At 34.3% G+C, this 27570-nt stretch overlaps 1 long non-coding RNA gene across 1 annotated transcript in view; it reads left to right on the top strand.

Moving 5' to 3' along the window:
- Nucleotides 1-8138, top strand: part of LOC112133120 (uncharacterized) — an 86747-nt gene extending 78609 nt beyond the window's left edge. The window contains exon 4 of the long non-coding RNA XR_002914787.3: nucleotides 6151-8138. This is a non-coding gene — a long non-coding RNA (uncharacterized LOC112133120). The remainder of the gene's footprint in view (nucleotides 1-6150) is intronic.
- The last annotated feature ends 19432 nt before the right edge of the window (nucleotides 8139-27570 follow it).

The following is a 27570-nucleotide window of genomic DNA, read 5'->3' as shown; positions in this document are numbered from 1 at the left end:
CATAAACGGGTATTATTGGGTTTTGTAAAGTACTTATTCAGCATTGATTGATATGATTTTTATTTTTTAGCATATTGATATGATGGATTGCATTCATTTATTTTCAAATGTTGGACTAGCCTTGCATATCTGAAAAAAAATCCCACTTGGTTGTGGTGTATAATTATTTTGATGTATTATTGAATTTAGTTTGTTATTTTGTTTAGCACTTCTGTATCTATATTCATGAGACATGTTGTCTATTAGGCTTTTTTTTCCTGGCAATGTATTTTTATAATTTTCATACTAGGGTAATGCTAACCTTATAAAGTGAATTAGAAAGTCTTCCCTCTGCTTCCATCCTCTGAAAGGCATTGTGTAGACTTGGTATAATTTTTTCCTTAAACATTGGTAGAATTTACTAGTGAACTCATCTGGGGCTACTGCTTTCTGTTTCAGAAGTTTATTAGTTATTGATTCAACTTTTAAAAATAGATACAGGCCTATGGTGAATTGTCTACTTTTTCAACTGTATGTTTTGGTATCTTTTGTCACCTAGGTTACCAAATTTGTGTACACAGACTTAATATCCTCTTGATGTCCATAAGATTTGAAATGATGTCCCCTCTTTAATTTCTGGTACTGTAAATCGTGTCCTCCCTTTTTTTCTGTATTAGCCTGGCTGAAGGCTTATTAAATTTATTGATCATTGTAGAGAACCAGTTTTTGGTTTTCTTGATTTTCTCCATTGATTTCCTGTTTTCAATTTCATTGATTTCTGCTCTAATTCTTATTATGTATTTTCTTCTGCTTATTTTGGACTTAATTTGCTGTTCTTTTTTTGTTTCCTAAGTGTAAACTTAGAATATTCATTTTAGATACTTCTTTTTTTCTGATGTATATGTCCATGGTATAAATTTTATGTGTTGAATTGTTACTGCACTACCTTCACTCATCCCAATAATTTTAACAAATTGTGTTTTCATTTTCATTTAGTTTAAAACATTTTTTATCTCTTCTGTGATTTCTTCTTTGACCAATGTGTTATTTAGAAGTGTGTTTTTAAATCTCCATTTATTTTTGGATTTTCCAGTTGTCTTTCTATTATTGATTTATAGGCTAAATCCATTGTTTTCTGAGGGCACATTGTAAGACTTCTGTTCTTTAAATTTATTACAGTGTGTTTTATGGCCCAGACTTTGGTCAGTCTTGATGAATATTGGTTGAATTTTTAGGAAAGTTTCACCCCATTTATTAGTACCTCCAACTAGCAAAACTTTCTTATTCTTAAACTCATTCAGAAGCATTCAAAACTAAAATTGCACAGAGACATTTTAATTAAAAAATAAATTCTAATTTAGTTGAATATTGTCAGAAGACATGTTCTGTTTTTTATGTTGTTATTTATTGTGACGTGTTTGTGGACTCTACTATCAATTGTTAAAATGTTACATGTTTACCTTAGAGGAATATGTATTTTCTAATTGTTGGATATCAATTTTTATATATGTTCAGCTCTTCTACAACTTTACCAACATTAGGTCTTCTTGGTCTTTCATGTTTCCAAGAAGCATTATATTAATTATGAGGTATAATATATGTGGATACCATAAAATTATATATCATATAAGATTAATAATTAATTCATCAATTTGTCTTTATAGATATCTTTATATATTTTGAGACTGTGTATGCAAAGACATGTGAATTTTGACTTTTTAATGTATCATTAATGATTTAAATTTTAATTGTTGCATAATCACCCACTGTATCCTAATAATGATTTTTAACTTTGTAGAACATTAATTTAACTACACCAATTTCTTGGGGGCTACTCTTTACCTCATATATTATTTCTTGTTATTTTACTATCAAAGTATCTGAATATGCATGTGTTAAAACTCTTTTTGTAAACAGCATATATTTATAATTTATTCTTCTTTCTCAAGTTAAAAAAAAATTACTATCTGATAGAACAAGTTGGGTATACTTCCATGTATTGTGATTAAATTTGAAACCACGTTTTCAAAATACTTTATGCCTTCTTTTGAATGTTGTTTTCCTTCCTTTGAATGATTATTTTTAAAAATAACATTACTCATGTAGTATTTGGAAGGTTATGCCCTCTTTTTTTATTTAAAAGGTACAATTTACTTTATGTAAGAAATAAAAAAGAAATTTTACCCTCTTGAGGTGCAATGCAATTTCTTACACCACTTTAAATCAGAGCACCTCTGTGTAGTTTTTCATAACTATTCATAACTTCATGTTTAATGATAGCTTATGTTTACATCCCTATATCTAAAAATTACCATGATATGGAAGAGAGGATTAAAGACATGGAGTCGATATTTCATCACTTAGTATTTATTTATATTTACATACATGTTTTCTTTCCTTTGTTTATTGGTCTTTCTTTCACCTTAGAAATTCCTTCTGGAATGATGATTATTTTTTCTTTTTCTTGACATACATTCTCTATTAACTCATTTAGTGAAGATTCTAACTACTGTGCCTGTTACATCATAATTACTTAACTAATGTCTCTTTGTTTAATAAATTATTAATTATACCTCTCATCAGAATGATGCAATAGTTAAAGCAAATAGACAAGAGAAAGGAAGTCTCTCACTGTATGCGTGTGTTAGCATTTATAAAACTTTCAAGGGTAGTATCTTACTCAAGCTTTCTATAAAGAAGAGATATAGTAAGAAACCCAGAATATTTACTAAATGTCATGCTGCTATATGTTTAAACTGTGAGGAATGTCATGCTGCTATATATTTAAGCCATAAAGATATATAATACAAGGTGGGAGGGTGCTCTTAGAGCACCAGATAATATGATTTTATTTGAGATACCCAACCTCTGTGCCTCAGCTTCCTTTTCTCAAAAAATGAGGGTAGAACAATAGCACCTACCATATAAGATTGCAGCAACAATTCAGTGATCGCGTACATTAAAGGAACTTGGAGAATGCATGCATAGCATAAAGTCATTTTAAGAAAATTATTTCAAACTTGTAAGTAGATGAAAAAAAGGCTGCATGCCCTTTCAACGCTTATTGCAGCATTGTCTAACAGTCTCCAGCAAAGGATTATTTTCTTCCCTTTAGTTTAGAGGCCACAGAATGCACGTTTGTTGGAATTTATACTTACCACTTATTAAGGTTCAAAATCTGTTCAATTAGATGTTAGTTTATGGTTTTTGTCTAGTAATGATTTAAGTGACTTATGCTTAATTAATAGTATAACCTTCAAAGATCATGGTTTATTACCCTTTAAGATGTTAGCCAGTATTTTTTCTAATTTAGCAAACTTATTCAGCACGCCTGTTAAGACTGACTATGTAATCCTCTTTTCTTTGAATTGTATTTTTAAGAAGTTTTACTTTCCTAATGGTTTTCCCATTAATAAGTTGAATAAATATTTGATCTATGTTCGTGCTGTATTTGTATGTCATATTTTTAACAAAAATAAATTATTCTTTGACACATTCAGTAAATATTAGCTATTTTATTATCAATCTTTCTAGATTGATAAACTTAGCAGATTAGAATATGGTAATGAGAAAATCACAAACTCAATTTTACTTCATTTGATTTGTATTAATAAAAATATAATTTAGTTTTTTAATTAACTTCCTTTTAAATATTTGTGTCATTTATCCTAAAGGAAATGGTTGTAGAGAGTACAGAACTTTCAGCATGACAATTTCTTGTTTTAGGAGAAATCCAAAATGTTAAGTCTCCTTGATGCTTAGATTATTGTAAGAAAAAAAGAAATTGTTAACATATGATCAAAATAAATTACAAGTTAAACTTTTAAAAGTATGTAAAAATAAGTTCATGTGTATACATATGAATGTTGAAATATTTATTTGTTGAAATTAAGCATTAAGCTATCACATAGAATTTGGAAATAAAAGCTGCAAAGTATATGAATTACTTTTGTATGCCCATATTAATGGTAGCATCAGATAGAGGGTTGGATTAGAGATACTTTTCAACCAGAAAATAACCTGTTATTTCCGCAAGTGATAATAAAATATGGAAGCTTTTTTGTTGGTTTAAGAATTAATTGAAAATTCTGCCCATTGTTTCATGTAACTGGCAAAATTACCTAGTCTCCATTTTGAACTAAATGTGTTTAGTCTTTGATCACCTAAAAGTGTTGGTCATACCGTGTCACTCTAACCTGGATGATAGAGGGAAACCCTCTCTCAAAAACAAAAATATAAATAAGAATAAAGAGTTGGTAGTAAAAAGCAGACAAACAGAGTAATATTGATCTTTATAAATGTCTGCCCCATAACCCAACACAATATTGAATTTAAACTGAGTATCTCAGGGTTGTTGTCTGCCTCTCTGCAAGGCTTCAGCATTTAGTATTGTTGCTGTAGTATCAAGTAATAGAAGGTAAACCTGTAATATCTTTTTGCTACAATATAACAAAATATGCCTCATTACAGTAATGTTGATAATCAAATTTCCTGTGTGTTTGAGAGTTAAATACTACATATTTGGTTGATTAATGTATAAGAATGCATGATTACTAAGCTAATTTATATACTTCTAGTGGAATTTTTCATTTAGGGGATTCCAATATCTTCTCATTACTCATCAGATAAAATTCATACTCCTAACATAGCCTATGAAGTTCTAGCAGACATGGTTTCTACTTTTTTTTTTCCTGCCATATCCACTATCTGTTGCTCTCTAATTTTCAGCAATACCATCAGGTGTTTTAATCCTTTTGGTTCTCAGAGCATGTCAATCTTATTCCTGCCCCCAAATTTGGCTCTTGTGTTTGCTCTGCTTACTACAGGCAACTCCTAAATCTGTGTACAGCTAGATCTCCCTTATTGTTGACACCTCAGCTCATCTGTCACTTTCTGAGAAGGTTTCTTGGATTATACCTTTTAAACTCACACTAGTAAATAGCGTATCACCCTATGCACTTCTTTCGTGGTCCTCAGCACAAATCACTTTATTGTTTGCTCCTTTTATTCTTCTGCCAACTGAACTATAAACTCAGTGTGTTAAAAGATCTAGTCTGTATTTTTATTATTTTATCCTCAGTATCAAGGATATGTGAATTACCCAACTATTTAATGAATGTTGAATGAATTTAACAACTTATAAAAACTACACTTTCAATATATGCAGCAATAATTACTGAATGGTAACACTTCTGTAAAAATTTTAAAAATATATGTATTAATTCTGTTTTTAGTAATGTGAAGATTATTTTTGATAAAGTAAGCTATATGTACAAGGATAACAAAAAGGAATTTTAGCTTAATATTGAAACACGTTTAAGTTGTTTTGACTTGTGTGTTCCTTAAAATAGGTCATACGTATTTAATTTTTAGTAATCATGACTAGTGACGTGTTAAGCTTTTATGATTGATAGATTTGCAATTTTGGTATTTTAATCCACTTATGAAATAGCTTGATCTAAGCTAAGTTCAGAGGATAAGCAAATTCTGGCTTCAAGTTTTTTAGAATTGTTTTCTTGACTAGCTATGAGTGTATAAGATTCTTGCTTCACTTTAGTGATAAATTTTTAAATGTTTAATATCCATCTCTCTCTTAACACTCAACTGCCTGAGGGCAACACTGTCTTCATATCTTTATAATACATTGTAATATTTGTTATATGTGACCCAGGTTCTATGTTTATCACACCCATTCCCTCAGAGGTATTTCATAAGATAGGTGCTACTTTTACCATCCAGTTACCTACAGAAGGGGAAACTAAGACCTACACAACTATAAGCAAAGTAGTCAAGTTTTCATGTCCATTAACATGTGCATGTACCTTATCATGAGAACTTGAATACTTCGCTTATAGTAATCTGTATGCAATTGTTCTAGAAAGTGTATTACCAACATATGTTTCTAGGATATAACACTTATTTAATAATTGTGTATTAAATTGAATTAGAAATATGACCAGGGTTGTGTGTGTGTGTGTGCATGTGTGTGTATGTGTGTGTGTGTCTGTCTGTCTGCATATCTCCAATTTCTGTGTTTTGTTTACAGAATGGACAGTTAATTGAAGTTCTCATGCAGGCCCACGCAGCTTCTGTCTTATTCTTTTTTATGCAGCTATAACAGAATACCTGAGCATGGGTAATTTATAAATAATAAAAATGTATGTCTTACAGTTCTGGAGGTTGAAAAATCCAAGATCATGGCACTGGCAGGTTTTGTGTCTGCTGAGGGCCTGATCTTCACTTCCAAGACGGTGGCTCGAGTGCTGCCTTCTCCAGGATACAGGAATACCGTTCCTCACGTGGCAGAAGTGAAAGATCAATGAATCCACTCTTGCAAGCCCATTTTCACTTTGTTTGTTTGTATGTGAGACAAGGTCTCACTCTGTCACCCTAGAGGTTGGAGTATAGTGGCACAATCTCTTCTCCCTGCAACCTCCACTTCCCCTGCTGAAGTGATCCTCCCACCTCAGCCTCCCAAGTACCTGGAACTACAGGCAATGACTACCAAAAAATGTCTAATTCGTTTGTTTGTTTGTTTTTGCTAGAGACTGGCTTTTGCTATGTCAGCCAGGCTGGTCTCGAACTCCCAGGCTCAGCCTATCCACCTGCTTGGGTCTCCCAAAGTGCTTGGATTATAGGCATGACCCACTGCATCCAGCCACAAGCCCATTTTATAATGGCATTATTCCATTCATGAGATCAGAGCCCTTGTGACCTAAACTCTTATCCTTAGGCCACAAATTCTAACGCTGTTGCATTAGGAATTAACTTTCTGACACATGAGTTTTAAGGAAGACAAAAACATTCAAACTACAGCAGATTTTATTCTATATGTAATTGTTCAAGAAAGTGAGTTACTGTATATGAGAATAAGGAATTTTTTCACTAAGAACTCTCAAAATAGGAAAAACAGAGGAATAAAAACAGAACAAGGGTAGCTGAGACTAAATTAGCAAGACACCTTCAAAGAAGCCACAATAGTTCAGAGAACTAAAACATGGATTCAAGATTTATGGAAACTTAAAAAAAAAAAGAGCTTGAGAATTTTATAAAGACTGAATAGGAATATAATTAATCCAAGAATTTCCTTTATGGCCTGAATGGTGATATAATAATAAAACAAACAAACACTTATTCAGCATTTATTATGAACAGTGCTTTTCAAGATCATTTAATTCTGTCAACAATTCTGTGTAGCAAATAATATGATTTTTTTTTTTATAGACGAGAACAGGGGTGACAAGCGAAGCATGATGGCTGATTATTAACATTACACTGGAATCTTCCACAGAGTAAAATATTGTGTGTAAACAAGCAAAGATATTTGAGTTACAGATTTAATTCAATACTTTAGTGTTACATGATATCTTAATGAAGGAAACCAAAAGTTCTATAATCAAGAAAGATAAATTTTAATGCTTCATAGATAGAATTATTATTCAAAAGATTAATACAACAGTATGTTGGCCAAATACAACCCCCTTTGCAAAGTAGTAAGAACAAATACATGCAGAAAACTAACACTTTACCCACATACATTGGGTTAGATTTTTTCCAGAAAGTTTAATTTCATATAAATATTTTACCACTTTATATTAGGTTGCTCCAAAAGTAATTCTGGTTTTTGCTAATAAGTATGAATTTTCAATCAAATATTTGCGAGGAATATTAGATTCTGCAACTAATGCTTTGTAGGGAAAATAGTCACTCGCATGGAAGAACAAAAACTCTATTTTAAAGTTAGCCCATATGTCTGACTCTTCAAAAAAATTTTTACTACTGCACTGACAGATGAAATTTCTTTCGTGTTGGGGGGATGTAGGAGAAAGAATCAGAAAGTTTTTACAGATTTATTTCCTTTCCAGATTATATTTGCAAAGCAAGGCTCACAAAAGTTTTTTTAATATAGATTGAAGTTTTCCATGATAGTGGGAAAGTTTTCAAGATAGCTCTATAAACATAATCTCCTAAATCTGATGAGTCTCTGCTAGACATGAAAAAAATACATTGTCTTTCACATCTTTCTGTGCTAAGAATTTAGGCTGCAAAGAAAATTTAAAGGCAAAATCCTTATGTGAACGTATTTATTCTATATAATTATTAGACTTCATTTTGTCTAATCATTATTGATCATTTAATAAAATCAGTTGGGGATAAAATAATTCTCTGTGTCTCATTGGTTTTCTGTGCTATTTTACTCTACTGCAATAAAAAGAAAAACATATAAATAACATTTATCACATACTCCATTAAGTCTAACATATGCTAGCAGAGCACACTGCAGTCAAATTGTGTATGTCTGTGTAAAATTGGTGCTGTTCCTTCACTAAAAAACATCTAGTAAATGAAACTATAGTCCAACAAGTAGACTTATTTTGGCTTTGCATTGAAAGGAAACAAGTGTACAGATTCTAAATTCACAGTCCTTTTTGGCTAAAAAGTCCACACTTTATAATTAATGCATTATTTTTGTTTATGTTTCTCTTTGTTCAGTTATTAAAGTCCTATTAGCACAGCACACAAAGCAGACATTATGCATTTTAAAGCTAAGCAACAAGTATACTATTTTAGCAGTTTATAAGGAAAAAAAGGACTGTGTATTAAGCTTTGTAAAGTGTGCCCATCTGGAATATCAGGATGAAATTTGGTCTTCATATTTGCATCATGCAAAGGTTAGCCATATTTTCTGTTTCTAAACTTCCTCTCACAGGGAATTAGATATACACATTTTATGCAATCTTTTCACCTGTCATGATGTGCATAAAGTGTGTTAACATATGGGTGGGGGAACAACATGATAGTTAAAGCAATATTTTGTGGTTTCTGTCTTCATCAGAAATCCAATGGGGATTGGGACGTTAAAGACTGAGCCAGGTCTACACAGAGTACATTTCTTTAGCTTCCCGGTTATTACTACTGGGTTCATCTTGCTAGTGTACTGTGTGGGCTAAGTACCTTATTTCAATTCCTTAGAACAAGGTTTCTCAAAATATGTGTGACAAGGGACCACTTAAAAAATTTCTAAACTCTCGGAAATTTATACTTTTCTGAATTACAATGAAAATAAATTATTAAATATAAGTGGAAAATACCCACAAAGACATGAAAGAAACAAGTTTTATTTTGTTAGTATTAGATTCAGTCAACATAAACTTACTTTGTCAGTGTACAATGTACTCTAAATTTTTAAAAATACTTACTCTCTATTTGGACACCTAGATCAATCTGTTTGGTGTATACTGGTATCTCATTGTGGTTTTTATTTGTATTTTCCTGATGGCTTATATTACTAAACATGTTTTCATGTGCTTGTTGGACATTTGAAAATCTTCTATTGTGAAGTATTCATTCAAGGTGTTTGCACATTTACAAATGTTGCATTGTCTTCTTATTATTGAGTTGTAAGTTATTTATATAATCTGAATATAAGTACAATGTAATATACATATGTTGAAAATAATTTCTCCCAGTCTCTGGCTTGTCTTTTTTTTTCCTGTGTCCACGGAGTCTTTTACAGAAGTTTTAAATTTTGTTGATGTCTAACTTGTCGAGGTGTTATTTTAGGTTTTTATTTGTTGTCTTCCACCTAAGAGATGTTTACCAAACTCAAGGCCAAAAAGATTTTCTCTTATAATTTCACCTAGAAATTTTACATTTTTTGCTTTTGTGTTTAGGTCTATAATTCATTTCAATTTATATATTATGAGGTAAAGGTTGAGATTAATTTTCCCCACAAATACATCCAATATTTACAGCATTACTTGTAAAGTTGATGATCATTTCTCCATTTTTATGCTAGTATTTTTGCTAAAAAAAACAACTACTATATATACGTGGGTCTTTTTCTGAACTCTACATTTAATCTATCTACATGTATCTTCTTATGCCAAGACCTAACTCTCTCAATTACTCTAGTCTTAGGCTAAGTGTTTAAATCAGGCAATGCCAGTCTTCCCATTTGTTTTTCCAGAAGTGTTTTGGCTATTTTGTATTGTTTCCATTGCTGTACAAATTTTAGAATCATTTGTCAAATGTAAAAGAAAAATAAAGTCTGCCTGGATTTTGACTGGGGTTGCATTGAATCTATAGATCATCTGGAAAAAAACCTGAAAATATTATTGAGATTTTCCATCTGTGTATATGATATATTTCTACATTTAGTAGTTCTTTATCGTTTTCTAGCAAAAAATGTATAGCTTTCTGTGTAGGTATTTTACATACACTTTTCTAAATAAATACCTAAATATTTCCTAATTCTAAACAGCATTTTGGATTATATTTTAAATTTTACTTTCTAAATTGTTCATTGCTAGTATGTAGCAAAACAGTTGATGGCTATATATAAATCATGTATTACCTGACTTAGCTAAGCTCATGTTCAATAGTTCTAGTAATCTTTTTCTATACATCATTTTCGATGTTCTATACTTAATCTGTGGACACTGTGTATTGCTGCCATAGAATTCTTCAATGAAAGACTTCCTACCTAGGTGTTAGGAATGCTCTTGGCAGTCAGTTGGCCAAGTCAGCCAAGTTCTTTCAGGCATTCAGCTGAAGTCAGTCCAATTTGCTTAAAGGTAAACTTCTTCCTGGGGCAGTATAAAAGTTTGACCACCTTGTCATAACTAATAAAATGGCATTTTAACTCTGCAGATCCCATGGGTTTACTTAAGTCTTTCTTGATTTTTTAATCTCAGGATGGTTTATCCTCCAACTCAGTGCTGTTTCCTGGAACTCCCCTTCATACATATTGATTTTAGAGCTGTTTCCTCAAAAAATTTCTGCATACTAAAATCCATCTAAGGATCTGCTTCTTAGGAAACCTAACCTGTAACCATGATCTTGTTTTTTTGTGTGTGAATTAACAGAGGGATTTTCTCGTTCTAAGATTTATGCCTTGTATTTTTCCCCCCTTATTGTGTGTGCTGTGGCATCTTCTCTAATGTTGAATTGAGGTTGTAAAAGGGATTATAGTTGACTTTTTCATAATCATAGGGGGAAAGTGTTATGTCATTCAATTATGTATATGTTAGCTGTAGGTTTTTAATTGTTTCCCTTAATCACACTAAGAAAAGTTCACTATACTGCTTATTTGGTGAAGCATTTCATTATGAGTGAGTTATTCAAGATATGTTGCTAAATTTCTAAATAGTTGAGGTTTTCTATATATCTTTTTCTAATTTATTGAGAGCTGGACTTGGTGAATGTTAGCTATTGAATGCCTGGATGGTATAATCTTCCTTTAAAATGTGTTGATTTTTGTTTTGACAGCCAGTTAAGTTACCTGTGGATCAGCTTCAGCCTTTCAAACTCTTGTTTTTGATGTTTGTTTTGAAGACATAGATTTTCCTTTTTGGTTAGTTTAGCTTTACTCTGAAGATATAAATTTTCTGCAGATTCTGTTGAATCTGCCTTGATTTTCAATATGTTTTCCCCAGTCTGCTTAGTTGGAACTAAAATGCCTACCAACCCTTTGTAACCTTCAGGTATTTCTCTGGTTATAGCTCCTCATAGGTTTTCATTGTCTGGCCTTGTGGAAATTCTCCTTCCCAATGCTCAGCCTAGTATTCAACAGAAGACTCAAGGTTACTTCATGCAGATTTCTGAAACATGTTCCCAGCTTCACTTCAGTTGGTTGGTACTGTGATCTGCAAATTCTAGCCACCTCAGCTTCCCTCAACTATAATCTGTTTCCCAAACTCAGTGAGATCACAATACCGTTCATCTTCTTTCTTTGTGTTTGGATTTCCTGTCAGTGCTACAGAGTAGAAATACCCAAGCTTCTAGAAGACCAGCAACACTGTAGAACTTTATCCTACTTTCAGGAATCACTTGGAGTTTGGAAGAAACACAACATTGTGTCTAATGAGGAAAGTAACTTAATTTCTAGGAAGTGGTCTTAGGGTACAACTGTTAATGTGTGAGATTGCCATATGTATGTTTCTAATAGCATGAGGGAGGGGTCATAAATATGGCATTATCTTTGAAAGGGATTTAGGAAATGGAGAGATTCTTAGGATTTTGTTAAATATTCAAAAATCAATTTTTAAATTAGTTTTTAATTCCACCAATCTTTTTACCCAAAATATGAATGTGAAATTTTGTAACAGCCATTCTTATTAAAATATATGTCACATGCAAATTTGATTTTCAAGAGGAAGAGTGAGAACCAATGAAGATGGGGATGAAAGCTTTCATTTTTCATATTGTTGTTATTATTACTCTTACCTAAAAATCTTGCTGCTTAGTCTTTCTTTACTTTCCTTCTGAACTTTCTCATAAACCTTGTAGGACATTCACACTCATTTTATTTTTAACACCTTTGAAAAACTCTAATTCTATGAAAAGAGAGAGATACAAGAGTTATGACCCTTAGTTCTAGAGTCTAAAATATAGTCTACTTGAAAGAACACACAACATACCTCTAGTGTTAGAGTTTTTTTTTTAGGTTGGCTTTGTTTGATTTCCAGCTGAGTTCTTCAAGTGGATCAGAGAGCAGTCGAATTAATTGGTGCTTCTCTGAACCAAATAGCAGTGCCTATGGCTAGTTGCCCTTCCCAGATCATTGTGACATTGAGCCTTATGATGCTATTATGTGAGTGTTCTCTGGCTGTGGCTGTCCTGGGTCATAACCTGATTTTGATAGCAACAATTACTGATCCTTCAAATGTCAAGATTCAGACCTTATGTATTTTCTGACAATAATGTACTACCGAAGAAAAGCTTCAGGGAACAGTCATGAAAGATTCTTCATTTCTAATGGTATATTTATAGGTTTGATATTTTGAAATACAATTGAAATAATAATTGCCAATGGCAGAGGTGGCTGTTAGAATGCATTTTGCATGTTTTACATTAAAATAAACAGAAAAGGCCAGGTGCGGTAGTTCATGCCTGTAATCCCAGCACTTTGGAAGGCTGAGGTGGGTGGATCACGAGGTCAGGAGTTCGAGACCAGCCTGACCAGCATGGTGGAACCCTATCTCTACTAAAAATGCAAAAATTAGCCGGGCGTGGTGGCGCGTGCCTGTAATCCCAGCTACTCAGGAGACTGAGGCAGGAGAATTCCTTGAACCCAGGAGGCGGAGGTTGCAGTGAGCTGAGATCTCACCACTGCACTCCAGCCTGGGCAACAGAGTGAGACTCCATCTCAAAACAAAACAAAACAAAAAGCAAAAACAAAAAAAACAGAAAAACAGTTAATTTTATATGGCAGTTTGCCCGAGTCTGAAGGTAAAACTAGGATAATTTGAACATTCACAAGACACGTTTATGGCTCCTTCATAACCAGTCCTTCAAAATTCTTAGCTATCCTTCAAAAATTTGCTGCAGAAATTCTAGATGCCTTTTGAATTTATAGAGAGTGAGGTAGCAAGAGGAGGGAAGAGCTGCCACATATGCTCTACAAACTTCCTTTCAGAAAGTGACTCCATTCCCCATGAGAATCGGCCTTTGGCACAACTGCCAATTTTTCCTTAGATAAAAATGTCATAAGCTATCCAGTTTTAAAATTGGGCAAAAGACTTGAATATGTTATTCTCCAAAGAAGATCTACAAATAGTCACCAAGCATATAAAAATGTGGTTAATATCACGAATCATAAGATAAATGCAAATCAAAAACACAATGAAATGTCATCTCACACACCTTAGGAGGGCCATTATCAAAGTAACAGAATGTAGCAAGTATTAGCAAGGATGCAGAGAAATTTGAACCCATGAGCACCACTGGTGGGAATGTAAAATGATACAGCCATTAAGGGAAATAGAATGGAGGTTCCACAAAAAATTAAAATAGTTAACATATGACCGAGCAATCCAACTTTTGTGTCTATGTCAAAAAGAATTCAGAGCAGAATCTTGAAGACATATTTGAAGACCCATGTTCTTGCAGTATTATTCACAATAGCCGAGAGGTAAAAGCAACCAAAATGTTCATTGACCAATGACTGGATAAAGAAGATGTGGTATATAAATACAATGGAGAATCTCGCAGACTTCAAAAGAAGCACATGCTGCCACATGAATAAACCTCAAGGACATTATGCTAAGTGAACTAAGCCAGTCACAAAAGAACAATACAGTATGCTTTCACTTACATGAAGTATCTAAAGTGGTTAAAAATTATAGAATTGGGAAGTAGAAAGGTGGTTGCCAAGGCCTGAGAGAAGAGGGAAAGGTGAATGAGTGTTTAATGGGTATAGTTTCATTTTTGCAAGATACGTAGTTCTACAGCTCTGTTGCACAGCAATGTGAATATCATTACTACTAAACTGTATACTTAAAAATGGTTAAGATGGTAAAGTTAAAGTAATGCATTTTTTATCATAATAAAAAATAATATAGGCTTATATGATACATAATAATTGAAATTAGGAGAAATTTTGAGTGTTTGAAAGGAACTACACTATCAACAATAATATATACAATTTTTTGCCTTTCTTTTTAATGGCTGGTACATGCTGAGATCACATTTTGGACAATAAATACACTAAACTTGTGTTCTAAAGTTGATTACAGAAGTTATTACTTGCCATGTTACCCAGAGAATTTCATCTTAACCATCTTTTTTTTTTTTTTTTAATTTGTATAGCAAACTGTCCTGACCAAGTCACTCTCTTTTCAACTTCTTTATATCTGAATTTGGTCATCCTTATTTCTTTCCTTCATGAGTATTTTCCTGCCTCACTTCAGCTACCACTGTCCACAATGGTAGACTAGAGAATAGTAAAAGTCACCATCTAGGGATGAAACTTTTTCTTCTCACCCCAATTCTTTCACACTTCTGTTGTTTTTAATAATCATCTTATATATAGATTCTCAATTTAATTAAAATATATTGAATTCTGCAATATACTGAGTGCTGCACACAATACTTGGAAATTAGAGATAAGTAAAGATTAGTCTTTGCTTTTCAGCAGCGGTAGAATCCCGTAGGCAAACAGATAATTATAGTATCATGGGTAAATGTTATGATAGATAGAAGTATATACTGCTAAAATAAACCTAAAAATTTAACTGAAGTTTACCTTGAAGAATGAAAGACCAGGGAAAACTTTTCACCCAACAGGGGATAACACTTGATACACAGGTCTCATGTAGCATTCATTCGTGGTTGAAAAAGAAATCCATTGAAATCCATACTCTAAATAATGTCTAAACTCTTTAACCCATCTTTCATTCTGGCATCGAGTTACTTTCTCACATCCTGTCCTTCAGCATGATAGAATTCTATAAATTTGGCTACATGAGCCTAATACTTTCTTATAACCGTAATTTTCTGCATAACATTTTTTCAACTTAGAATATTTATCTTGTGTCTGTATGTTCAAATTCTACTCCTCTTTAAGGTATAAGTTTACATCATCCAGAAAATGTACTGCAGACTGACCTTGAAATTACACATTGCAGGAAGTCATTCTTCAGCCCATACCTCCTTTTGACTTTTTATTGTGCTTACCTGTTGGGGAAAATTTCCTATAACAATTTTTATTTTATTTTTTTACTATTTCAGTGTCTTAAGCCCTTTCTCCTGCGATTTAAGTGGAAAAAAAAAAAGTCTTTTGTGTTAAAATCTGTCTTAATTTTAATAGTATTATCAATAATATTAATTTGCTCCAGGATAAAATATAAATAAATAAGTAAATTGATACAAATTGCAGTCCACTTGAGGGCAAAGTTATTGTCTTATTCATTTTGTAACTTCCAGTTTCCTCACAAAGTAGCTTCCCTGTTGCAGCATATTAATGAGCAGTTAAGTTAATGTTTTCTGTCTATAAACCTATCTCCTGCAGACTTTTTTTTTTTTTTTTTTTTTTTGAGATGGAGTTTCGCTCTTCTTGCCCAAGCTGGAGTGCAATGGCACGATCTCGGCTCACTGCAACCTCCACCTCCCAGGTTCAGGCGATTGTCCTGCCTCAGCTTCCAGAGTAGCTGGGATTACCGGCATGTGCCACCATCACGCCCGGCTAATTTTTTTGTATTTTTAGTAGAAATGGGGTTTCACCATGCTAGCAAGGCTGGCCTCGAACTCCTGACCTCAGATGATCTGTCCGCCTCAGCCTCCCAAAGTGCTGAGATTGCGGGCGTGAGCCACCGCACCTGGCCTAGATTTTTTTTTCCTTAAATAGAACTGCTACATTGCTAAATAAGCAATCATTGAATACTTTAAACAATTTACCCAGCTTTGAATTTCTTGACTAGTATCATTCTGAGGATGTATCTTTTTTTTTTTTCATTTCTTTAATATTTTGCTCTCAACTTCGTTACTACTCTGGTCACTGATTTTCATGATTAAAAGTGTTCTAACCCATACTGTGTTATAAATATATCCTCCAATATTTTGCTTTATAACACCAGTCCTCATACAAAAGTGGGAAATTCAAGTACATGATATCTGAAACAAAAGGCTTAAGAAACACATTTCTTCTGTGTGTGAACAAGGAGAACGTACAAATTAATATGCCACTCCTCTACCCCATCTTAATTTCATCTTCAGCAGCTGACTCAGTCTATTTCCTGTAGGAACACTTGATTGTGAGCTTCCTTCTTAGTCAGCTTTATATTTCCTCATTCCCTTTTTTTATCTTCTTTTTTATTTTTAATGATTCTGAGAAAAAAAACTGATTTTCTGCCTCAAAACACTTTCTTTGTACTTGTTCAAAACTGTCTATCTTAAATTTTCTTCCAGGTTAGCAATTTTCTTTTTGAACTATATATCGGGTCAAGACACCTATATCTTAAGAAAAACTAAACCAGCCAAATGCTTTACCATTACCCCTGATATACGATCTCACTTCTCTTTATTAATATCTTAAAGAAACTTTAGATTTTCCCGTGTTCTTTCTCCTTGTATTTGCTAGTCAATTAATTTCAGTGTCCTTTCCTATCAGCTACACTAATGAACCTTCTCACACCAAAAGCACTAATGATTTCTAATTGCCAGATGTTTGGAATCTTGTTCTATTTAAAACTATATTCAATTCTATTAAAACCTATATTGTTTGACATCGTTGTTTGCCAACCATATATGAATTTTATTTTATTTTTAATGACAAAACTGTCTCCCCTTTTTCTTCTGACTCTTCCATTCTTATGTTTTATTTCGTCTCTTACCCTTAACTTTGACAAAGGAAATCTCTAAAAGAATGGACTCTGGTAATGATACTAGAAATGCAAACAGTGAGATGCTTGCCTTTGTTTGATCAGTCTTGACAAGAAGTAGAATTATGAGTTTATTACAGAATAAAGTTGTTAAATATTTTATTTATATTCACCAGTTGTGTGACCTTGAGCAAACAGAACTTTCTCTTCCTCATTTGTAAAATTCCATCATCATCATCATCATATTTGCCTCATAAAGCTATTGTGAGAATTACAAAATCAAACATGTAATGTGTTCAGAACAATAGTTGAAACAAGGCAAACATGCAATACATTTTGGTTATTATTAATTGTTGTCATACCTGCAAAGTGGAATGGAAGATAAGTGAATGTGTGCATACAATAAGAATAATTTCAAATTTAGAGTAGATTATTATTTTAATTCTTTTTGTACAGGGAAATTTGCTCAAATTATTTTCTATTTTAGATAAGCAGATGTTTTAGATAGTCATCTAGATGAAGCCTTTTATTTTGGAGAAGATGAAACTGAGGTAAAAAGAGTAAAAATGTCATGTCTAGGACTTATAAATAGTTCTGGGATTTTTCTATGTGTAGTGTTCTGCTACTGAAGCTGTACCGGTCTGCAGCAACCTCAATTCTTGCCTCCTCAGAAGAAAAATTTTGACTGAGGGGAATAAAGCAGAAGGCAAGTTTTAGAACAGGAATGACAGTTTATTAAAAAGCTTTAGAGCAGGACGAGAAGTAATGAAAGAACAGCTGGAAGAGGGCCAACTGGGCAACTTGGGAGATCAAGTGTGCAATTTGACCTTCTAACTTGAATTTTTTTTTTTTTTTTTTTTTTTTTGAGGGAGTCTCTCTCTGTCACCAGGCTGGAGTTCAGTGACGCGATCTCGGCTCACTGCAACCCTGCAACCTCCGCCTCCTGGGTTCAAGCGATTCTCCTGCGTCAGCCTCCCGAACAGCTGGGATTACAGGCGCCCACCACGAAGCCCGGCTAACTTTTGTATTTTTAGTAGAGACAGGGTTTCACCCTGTTGGCCACGATGGTTTCCATCTCTTGACCTTGTAATCTGCCCGCCTCGGCCTCCCAAAGTGCTGGGATTACAAGTGTGAGCCACCATGCCCGGCCCTGACTTGGGTTTTTATATGTTGGCATGCTTGCAGGATCTTGCATGCCTTATCCCCTGATTCTTCCCTTGGGGTAGGCTGTCTGCATGCGCTTGGATTCCTAGCATGTGGGAGGGGTTGCATACACAGTGTGTTTACTGGAGTTGCACGCATGCTCACTTGAGGCATTCTTCCCTTACTAGTTAAATGTCTCTAGGATGTCATACACTTGTTAAACTCTACCATTTTGCTTCTCGATGGTCATGCTTGAGCCCACTAGCCCACTCCTGAGATCTTATCAGGAAACTGCTGATCAGCCTCAGAATTTTTCAGTCCATTGGGAGACTGCTTTTCCCTGGTGCCAGCTGCTACCAATTATTATTTTAGAAAGACAGTTAACAACCACCTGACCATCACCTGATGGTTGCCTGGCATTCTTGGTACAGCGCTGGGGGGAGCCCTCTCATGCCCTGCTCATGCCTGACTAGCTGCCTATTGTAACAATTCTATTGAATAGAAAATGTATGCCAGCTTGCTCACAATTAGATAATAAACTAAAAGTGAATTAATGAATATACTTAGAGTGTTATTATTTTGGGTCACTATATCCCTCCTTGCTTATGCTTTAAAGAACTCTCTTCCTTGCAGTACTGCAGGAATTGTCAGGGACAGGGGGAAGAAGATTGAAGAAGCTTTAATTTAACAAAATAGATTGAAAGAAAAGGACACAACATAGTGAAACCCCATCTCTACTAAAAATGCAAAAAAATTAGCTGGGCGTGGTGGTGCCTGCTTGTAATCCCAGCTACTTAGGAAGCTGAGGCAGTAGAATCACTTGAATCCAGGAGGCGGAGGTTGCAGTGAGCCAAGATCACGCCACACTGCACTCCAGACGGTGACAGAGCGAGACTTTGTCAAAAAAAAAAAAACAAATATTTTGTAAAAATCTATATTACAGTCTTTTATTTCTAGTTTTCACCTGTTTTTACATCCATTTCATAGTCATGGTTGTTACAGGCATTACAAATTAAAAGCAAATACCTCACTTGAGAGCTACTTTATAAGCAGCCCTCATTCTTAGAAATTCATGAGGATCCATGTATTTGCATTTGCTTAGAAACAATGACAGCATCGCAAGGTTTGCATGCTGTTATGATGGCTCTTGTAGATGTCATTGCTAGCCCAGACAGTGCCAGTCATGGCAAATTCCCTGGACTGAATGATCACCAAATAGGAGGAAAGAAAGTGACTACAGTCTTTCTGTTTTTGTTGTTTGCACTTGCTTATGAAAATTTTTGCCTTAGCTTTTTCTGTTAGGAGGCTGCCGTTCTTAGGGCTAGGACCAGCTGCTTGCCTCTATCACAGCTGGAAATTATCATTTCCTCCACTGAGGTGAAATATTATTGAACCTAGCACCTTATATTCTGCTTATTTCTCATGATATGCTTTAAGAATAGTGAAGTACTGTTAGTAAAATTATCTTAAAATAAGTTAGTAAACTGCAGAAAGGGGAAAATAAAATGTCTTGATCTTCAGTGTTGGCTTTAATGCATAATCTGAATATATTCCCAACAAAACTGTGTTATGTTTTGTTGTAAGTTTGAATTTTTTTTCTGTCTAGTGTGGTGGATGGATGATGCAGTTATAACTGAGCTCTATTTTTCTTTAAAATGGTTAATATTATCCCTATAGAAAAAAGAAGGTAAATTACAGTTATTTGGAAATTTACATTATGTAAAAAGATATGGATGTTGCTAAGAACATGACTCAACTCCTGCATTTTATTATTTTCAAGTAAATATGAAATTATAATAAAATCCTATTGGAAAAAAATGATATACACTAACTAATCTTGAACTCTGAAAGGGTGCTCAACCAGCAGCAACCTGGAAATGTTGTCCAAGAGTCTATATAAACTTACCTAAAGAACAGTAAAATATTCTTAGCTAGTTAGAAGAAATAGCAATGCAATACAAATTAACTGATTAAATCTACTATAGCATTTTAAAAAATGTTGGCCTCATGCTAAATTAAAGAGTAATAAAGTATAAGTTTAAAAAATTCGTATGTCAGTATTCTAATATGAAACTATAATTAATTGTATAAACTTTTACTGACAAATGTGGAAGTTGTGACACTAGCTGGCAAATACTAAAATTCATTTAGCGTTAGTGGTGACACATATATTTAAATCTTCAGCGTAAGAGTGAAGAAATCATAGTTTGTATAAATAATGTCAGCATTAATAAGAAATTCTTGGATATTTGATGTATTCAATAGTTTTTGTCACAATGCTTCTTGGAACTTGAGGTATTTGAGCTCAGAAATTCAATTTCTAATGAAATAGATTAATACAATGTATTTTATTTTTTGTAAAACTATATTGCTAAGTTTTTAGAATTAAAATATTGTGTTTGTGACTGATGCTGAATAATTTGTTTCTCTGATCTCCATTTATAATATAGAGAATAAAAGCATAATATGTATGATAATTATTTCCTAATAATACAAGTTAAATTAAGCACAGTGATTTTTTTTTCCAAAAATGTCTCTCTTAATCTTTAATGCTTTTGCCTTCTGTCATAATTGCAAAACAGATTTTTCCCATTGTATTCATCTGACTCTCACAAACCCATAATTTTATCTTTAACAAATGCATTCATTATCAACATTAAAATTGACTATTAAGGGAGAGATTTTTAAAGTGCCATTAATATTACAGAATCCTTTTGATATTTATTAAATCATTATAGCTTTAACAGAAGTATTAAAAAGTTGATTTATTTTTATGCAGAGAGAATGAAAGGAAAAAGAAGGAAGGAAGGAAAGAAGGGAGGGAGGGAGGGAGGGAAAGGAGGAAAGAAAGGAAGGAAGAAAGGAGGGTTGATGTTGTGGACAGAGTTACCAGGCAAAAATCTAGACATGAAAGCAGACTTGTAATTTGAGTATCCTATAAATGTCTGTTTCTATGAGTTTTAAATATGACAAAAGCAAATGAGTGGAAGACTACACACTAAGTAATAATACTCAAATGGAAAGAAAATAATAGTTTCTATTTAATTTAAATAGAGCAAACAGTTTAAAATTCATATGTACTTTTCCATGGAAATCAGATGTGATAATTTTTTGAAAATGTTATTTATAGACAGTAAAGAACACTGACGATCTCAGAGTCTGAACTAAAGTTCAGTCTGAGGAGCCTGAATCTTAACAGTTGGTTCCAGTGTTTAGAATTGTGGAGGTTCTGTGATTTTTATCCCACAGACAAGCCAGCAATTTAGCCTGCCAAAGTTTTATGGACATTGTCAGAAGACATAAGACGAGTAGGCAGACACAAAGGGCAGTTTATTGCTCAGAGCAATAACAGTAGCCAGTTATCAACGTTTTGTGCTTGTTTTCTGAGCTCCATTCCCACAGGGCTACACAATGAATGCCCCCATGATATATTGTGCTCACGGTGAGGTGAATCATAGGAAAAGATCTCAAACTTGGGGTATACCAAATTTATAATGGATGATTAGCTTGCCTAAGCTTTGCCACAGGAAGACATTATGTTTATTACACTGGACAGTTAACCACCCATCCTTAGCTCAAGAGGAAGACTAACTATATCTCTACCTCCCGAAGCTGTTTTCTTAAACAGAATTCTGGAATATATAGTCTGAATAAAGGTAGTTAGTGGAGAAATTTTCCCCAGCAACCAAGAAACCCTGAAAGAAGATGGTATAATGGATTTTCACAACGGGATCGTTCTCCAGCTGATGAGCAATGATGACCACATCCCTAGACATAAGAGAGCAATGCAGTTGTTAAAATATTCATCAAACAAGAATTGAGATATTATACTGGTGAAATAAATTGTATTGGCAAGTACAGTGTAAGATAGATACAAATATGGTGAGAGAGTAATTGTAAATCAAATGGAACTGGATTTTTTTAAGCTCAGAGCACTTTATGCTCTAGATAAATACAATGAAAGGCTAATAAATTAACTAAAAATTTACTGTGGAAGCCAGAAGATCTACTTGGCCACATCTAAAGGGACTTATCTCCCACAGTTAGCAGGCTGAGAAAACAGAGCCCCAAGATTTAGTCACAAGCATGAGCAGCTCTGCTATGTAAAGGTCAGAATCTTAATTACGAGAGAATGAGATCCTGTGACATGTGATTGGAACACCTGAGCTGACAAAAATTTTGAACCCTCTCCAGATTCTCCTACTACTGCAGAAGTAGCCTACCCATATCTACTAAGATCTGGGTATTTTCCCTTAGTTGAAGATGACGCAGGACAAAAGGTGGCCCTGCCCCCACAAACTGTTTCTATCTCGCCTCTATCCTTTACACACATATCTAAGGTTAAGTGAGTCAGGGAAGTGCTGAAACTAAGAGAAAAAGGAAGGAAACGTACTATACCATGAAAAAGCACAATATATTGCTTACCTCTATCAGCGGAAGCCAGGAGTGCAAGACATTTGGGGTTATTTTCTGATGACGCTGAATTAAACTGGCAGTACAAGGGGGTTGAAGATGAGTTTGGGAAAGGGAGAGTTTATCAGTGTGAGAATTTTTCTTTTTCTTTTCTGGAACTCAAAATTTAATGGCCTGGCAAGAACCTCGGGAAATGAAAAAACATAGTATTTACATGGTTCCTAGAATCGTGGAAAATTTTATGGGCTAAAATAACTGAATTGAAGATGCCAGAACTACTGTGGCAGAAAGTTAAAAAAAGGAACAAAAGACTCAGAGAAGTGGAATGCCAGATTGCATATGCTATGTAATGTTGGAAAATAGGCCAAAAAAATATTTTCCCTGGAGGAGTTGGAGGACAATTTTATCAAAGCAATAAAGAATATACTGTTGAGAATGACATCAGCATCACTGAGAATCTCATATGTGACTCTCTTCTTTAGGCCAGGGCTGAAGGTAAGAAATTATATTAGAGAACTAGCCTTCCTGACAGCAATGGGTATGAGAAGATCCTTCAAAAATAGAGGCTAGGAGGTGGTACATTACTGTCAAAATCCAGGTGAGCACAATTAACATAGTGTGAGCAAGGTTGTATGGAAGGTAGCCTTGCTCTCAAAGGAAGAACTCTTTCACTTGGTTTAATAGCAAGAGACCTATTAAATGTTAAGCTATGGCAGCCATCTGGGCTCTTTGGACTCAACCATACCAAGGTACTGGCAGGCAAGAAGAAGTTTTCATTTTGGCATGGATAATTAATGCTGATTATTAGGCAGAAGTAAGGCTGCTGTTAAAGAATATGGTTAGAGAGGAATAATAACTTCAGCATCTCTTGGGATAGCATGGCCCAATTTTGATATAATTTCACAAGTTCATTTGCCACAGCCTAGAACAGCACAGCGATCAGTAGTACAGACAGCTCAGAGATGAAGTTCTTGGTTATCGCAACAGGCAGGCCACCCAGATCAGCAGAGTTGCTGAGATTGAAAAGGGATGCAGAATGGGGAGTAGAAGAAGGAAATATTCTTTATCAGTTGCAGCCTCAAGGCTAGGGATTGACTGAGGTGGGCTGAAATGACATCACTCCCAAGGTTATGCTCTCTTTCAGAGAAGGTCTGAATCCAATTACTAGCTGATGTATGTCATTAAGGACCAGTCCCAACTATGTACATCTCTGAGTGCCATGTCAGCTTCAGAGCTGAGGTCTTTTTGTGATAGCACTGCAGCCCAATTTCTCCATCCAAGCAATCCTTGTTTTTCCCCTTCCCTAAGGTATTATTCCTGAGATTATTTTCCAATTATTTTTTCTATGTGTTAATCTCTGTCTCAGAGTCTGCTTTCCAGTAAATCCAACCTGTAACAGCCTTCAAGAACAAAATACCTCTGATTACTCCAAAGATTGTGTTCTCATAAAGTCATTTTCAAAGGCAGAAAAAAATGGAGTGTTGGAAACAGTGAGGTCATCAGTTAGAAGACTATTATAGCAATCCATCTGAGGAAAAAAAGTCTTGAAGCAAAGTTTATGTAGATAGAAACTGTAAAGATGGAGACTTAAGGCTAATCTGGAAGGCTGTCCAACAGGTATTACTAATAGGCTGGAAATCATGTATAAAAGATTAATAAGATGGGAATATTGATACATGTATTTTCAATCAAAGGCAAATATTTTCTCAAAATAGTTGAGCTCATATTTTCGTTTTTTTCCTTGCTGATAAAAATATTTTCTTGTCACGGCCAGACGTGGTGGCTCACCCTTGTAATCCCAGCACTTTGGGAGGCCGAGGCGGGCGGATCACGAGGTCAGGAGATCCAGACCGTCCTGGTTAACACGGTGAAACCCCGTCTCTACTAAAAACACAAAAAGTTAGCCGGGGGTGGTGGTGGGCGCCTGTAGTCCCAGCTACCCGGGAGGCTGAGGCAGGAGAATGGCGTGAACCCGGGAGGCGGAGCTTGCAGTGAGCCGAGATCGCACCGCTGCACTCCAGCCTGGGTGACAGAGTGAGACTCCGTCTCAAAAAAAAAAAAGAAAAAATTTCTTGTCACAAGAACAACTGTAATAGTAATAATAAAAATTAACAGAGTTTGACTTCTTCAAGACATACCTGTGTCTTAGGAGTTTACATGTAATACCCATGTCATCAAAGAATCTTTCCATGAATTCTCCAGGAAATTACTGCCTTGTTGGCATATCACTCTTTTTCAGGACACCAATATTATGTGGCATATATACTTATCAATCCCCTTACTAGCAACCTTCTCATGCATGTTTCTGTTAAAAAATTCAATTAGCAAGAAATGCTATAAATGAACCGAAACCAGGCAATTCAAATTAAAGACTAAATTATTTCTGATGATTAAACCTCAAACTGTTTTTGGCCTTCATGTCACTCATTGTGACAGAAAAGACAGAGATCTCAGGATCATAGCTGGAAGTTCTTTACATCTGCTACTCTAATTCCTTCTCTTGTGAAAGTTCATGTCAATGTTAACAAACTGTGACTGCTCAGGTCGGTGTCCATTTATAATCTACATAAATGTATCTGTAATTTTTACTTGTTTTGGTAGGCAATTAATCTATATAATCATTTTGTGAATCCCCAAAATTGAGTCACGCATTGTTGATGATTATACTTCTTTTTGACAATTAAAGTGCACTGTTTACTGGGCTGTAATGCTGTTAGATTATAAGTCTTGAGATTGCGAAATTCAAGTACTTGATGGCCATAATTTGCACATAAAACATAATCAAATTAACAATGTAATATTTGTGTTTATTGACTTTAGGACAATACTATTTACTCCAATTCATGATCAATTAACCAAACAAAACTGCATTTTTGGTTTTGATAATGAATGAAAAACAGATGAGATATTATGAGATGATGCTTTAGGAAATACCTCATGCAATTTTATGGCTCTGCCAGATTGCCATACCAGCATCTGGGCCTAGAGACTGTGATTTTATCAACTGAGAAAAAGGGAGGAAAGTAAAACCATAGTTACTAGCAGAACTATGAAAAATAAATCATCAAAGCTACCATTTAAAAAATATATGGAGTACATATTCATTAAAGTTAAATTACTGGTACTAGAACAATAAGTAATAAGTTTTAATTTATGAGTTTGTAGAACAATAAAATCAGATTAAGAATTTCAGAAAGCAAACATGATTTTCCAAAATACTGTTATCTTGGCATCCTTAATCAAAGAAGAAAAATTAATAAACTTCTAGAAAATACCCTAACTTGTTTATGCATTTAGAACTTTTAACTATATATAGCTATGTGTATGTATAATGAGATAACATCATAGTGAATTTGGGGGAAGGAAAACATTCTTTGACCTCAATGGGAGGGTAAAGAATATACCAGTATTCCTAGTCTTTTTCTGTCCCTTCACTCATTCCAGGTCTGAGAAGAATGAGTAAACTGGCACCTGAAAATTTCCAGAAGAAATTGTGTACTCTTTCTCTATTATATGTATTATGCAGAGGCAACTCATCATTCATCCAACTCTGCCTGGAAAAGGGTAAACCAACTTCTATAATTTTGTGGTTTGGTACTAAGATGCCCATGTTTCAATAGTGGCAAAACGAGTCCAGCAGCATATCAAAAAGCTTACCATAATCGAGTATGCTTTATCCCTGAGATGCAAGGTTGGCTCCACATATACAAATCAACAAAGGTGATACATCACATAAACAGAACTAAAGACAAAAACTACATGCTCATCTCAATAGATGCAGAAAAGGCTTTCGATGAAAACCAATAAACCTTCATGTTAAAAATTCTCAATAAAGTAGTATTGAAGGAACATATCTCAAAATAATAAGAGCCATGTATGACGAACCCACAGACACTATCATACTGTATAGGCAAAGGCTGGAAGCATTTCCCTTGAAAACCAGCACAAGTCAAGGATGCCCTTTCTCACCACTCCTATTCAATATACAATTGGAAGTCCTGGCCAGAGCAGTCGGGCAAGAGAAAGAGGTAAAGAGCATCCAAATAGGAAGTGAGAAAGTCAAACTATTTCTGCTTGCAGACAACATAATTCTACATCTAGAAACCCTCCTGTCGTAGACCAAAAGCTTCTTAAGCTGATAAACAATTTCAGTGAAGTCTCAGGATACAAAATCAATGTACAAAAATCAGTAGCATTCCTATACACCAACAACAGTCAAGCTGAGAGCAAAATCAGGAACACAATCTCATTCAGAACTACCACAAAAAGAAGAAAATACCTAAGAATACAGCTAACCAGGAAGGTGAAATTTCTCTACAACAAGAATTACAAAATAGCACTCAAGTAAATCAGAGATGACACAAACAAATGGAAAAACATTCCATACTCAAGGATAGAAAGAATCAATACTGCTAAAATGGCCATACTGCCCAAAGCAATTTAGAAATTCAAAGCTATCTCTGTCAAACTACCAATGACATTTTTCACAGAACTAGAAAAAATATGTTAAAATTTATATGGAATCATAAAGGAACCTGGATAGCCAAGGCATTCCTAAGCAAGAAGAACAAAGCTGGAGTCATCACGTTACCTGACTTCAAACTATAGTATAGGGATACAGTAACCAAAACAGCATGGTACTTGTACTAAAACTGACACATAAACCAATCGAACAAATAGAGAGCACAGTAATAAAGCCACATACCTACAACCATCTGATCTTTGACAAAAACAAGCAATGAAAAAAGGACTCTCTATTCGATAAATGGTTCTGGGACAACTGGCTAGCCATACACATATGCAGAAGATTGAAACTGGACTTCTTCCTTATACCACATACAAAATTCAACTCAAGACAGACTAATTACTTAACTGCAAAACCCAAAACTACAAAAACCCTGGGAGACAACCTAGGCAATATCATTCTGAACAT

Source organism: Pongo abelii, chromosome 3, assembly GCF_028885655.2.
Source record: "Pongo abelii isolate AG06213 chromosome 3, NHGRI_mPonAbe1-v2.0_pri, whole genome shotgun sequence".
Classification (NCBI taxonomy): domain Eukaryota; kingdom Metazoa; phylum Chordata; class Mammalia; order Primates; family Hominidae; genus Pongo; species Pongo abelii.
This window is presented reverse-complemented; position numbering and strand designations above follow the sequence as displayed.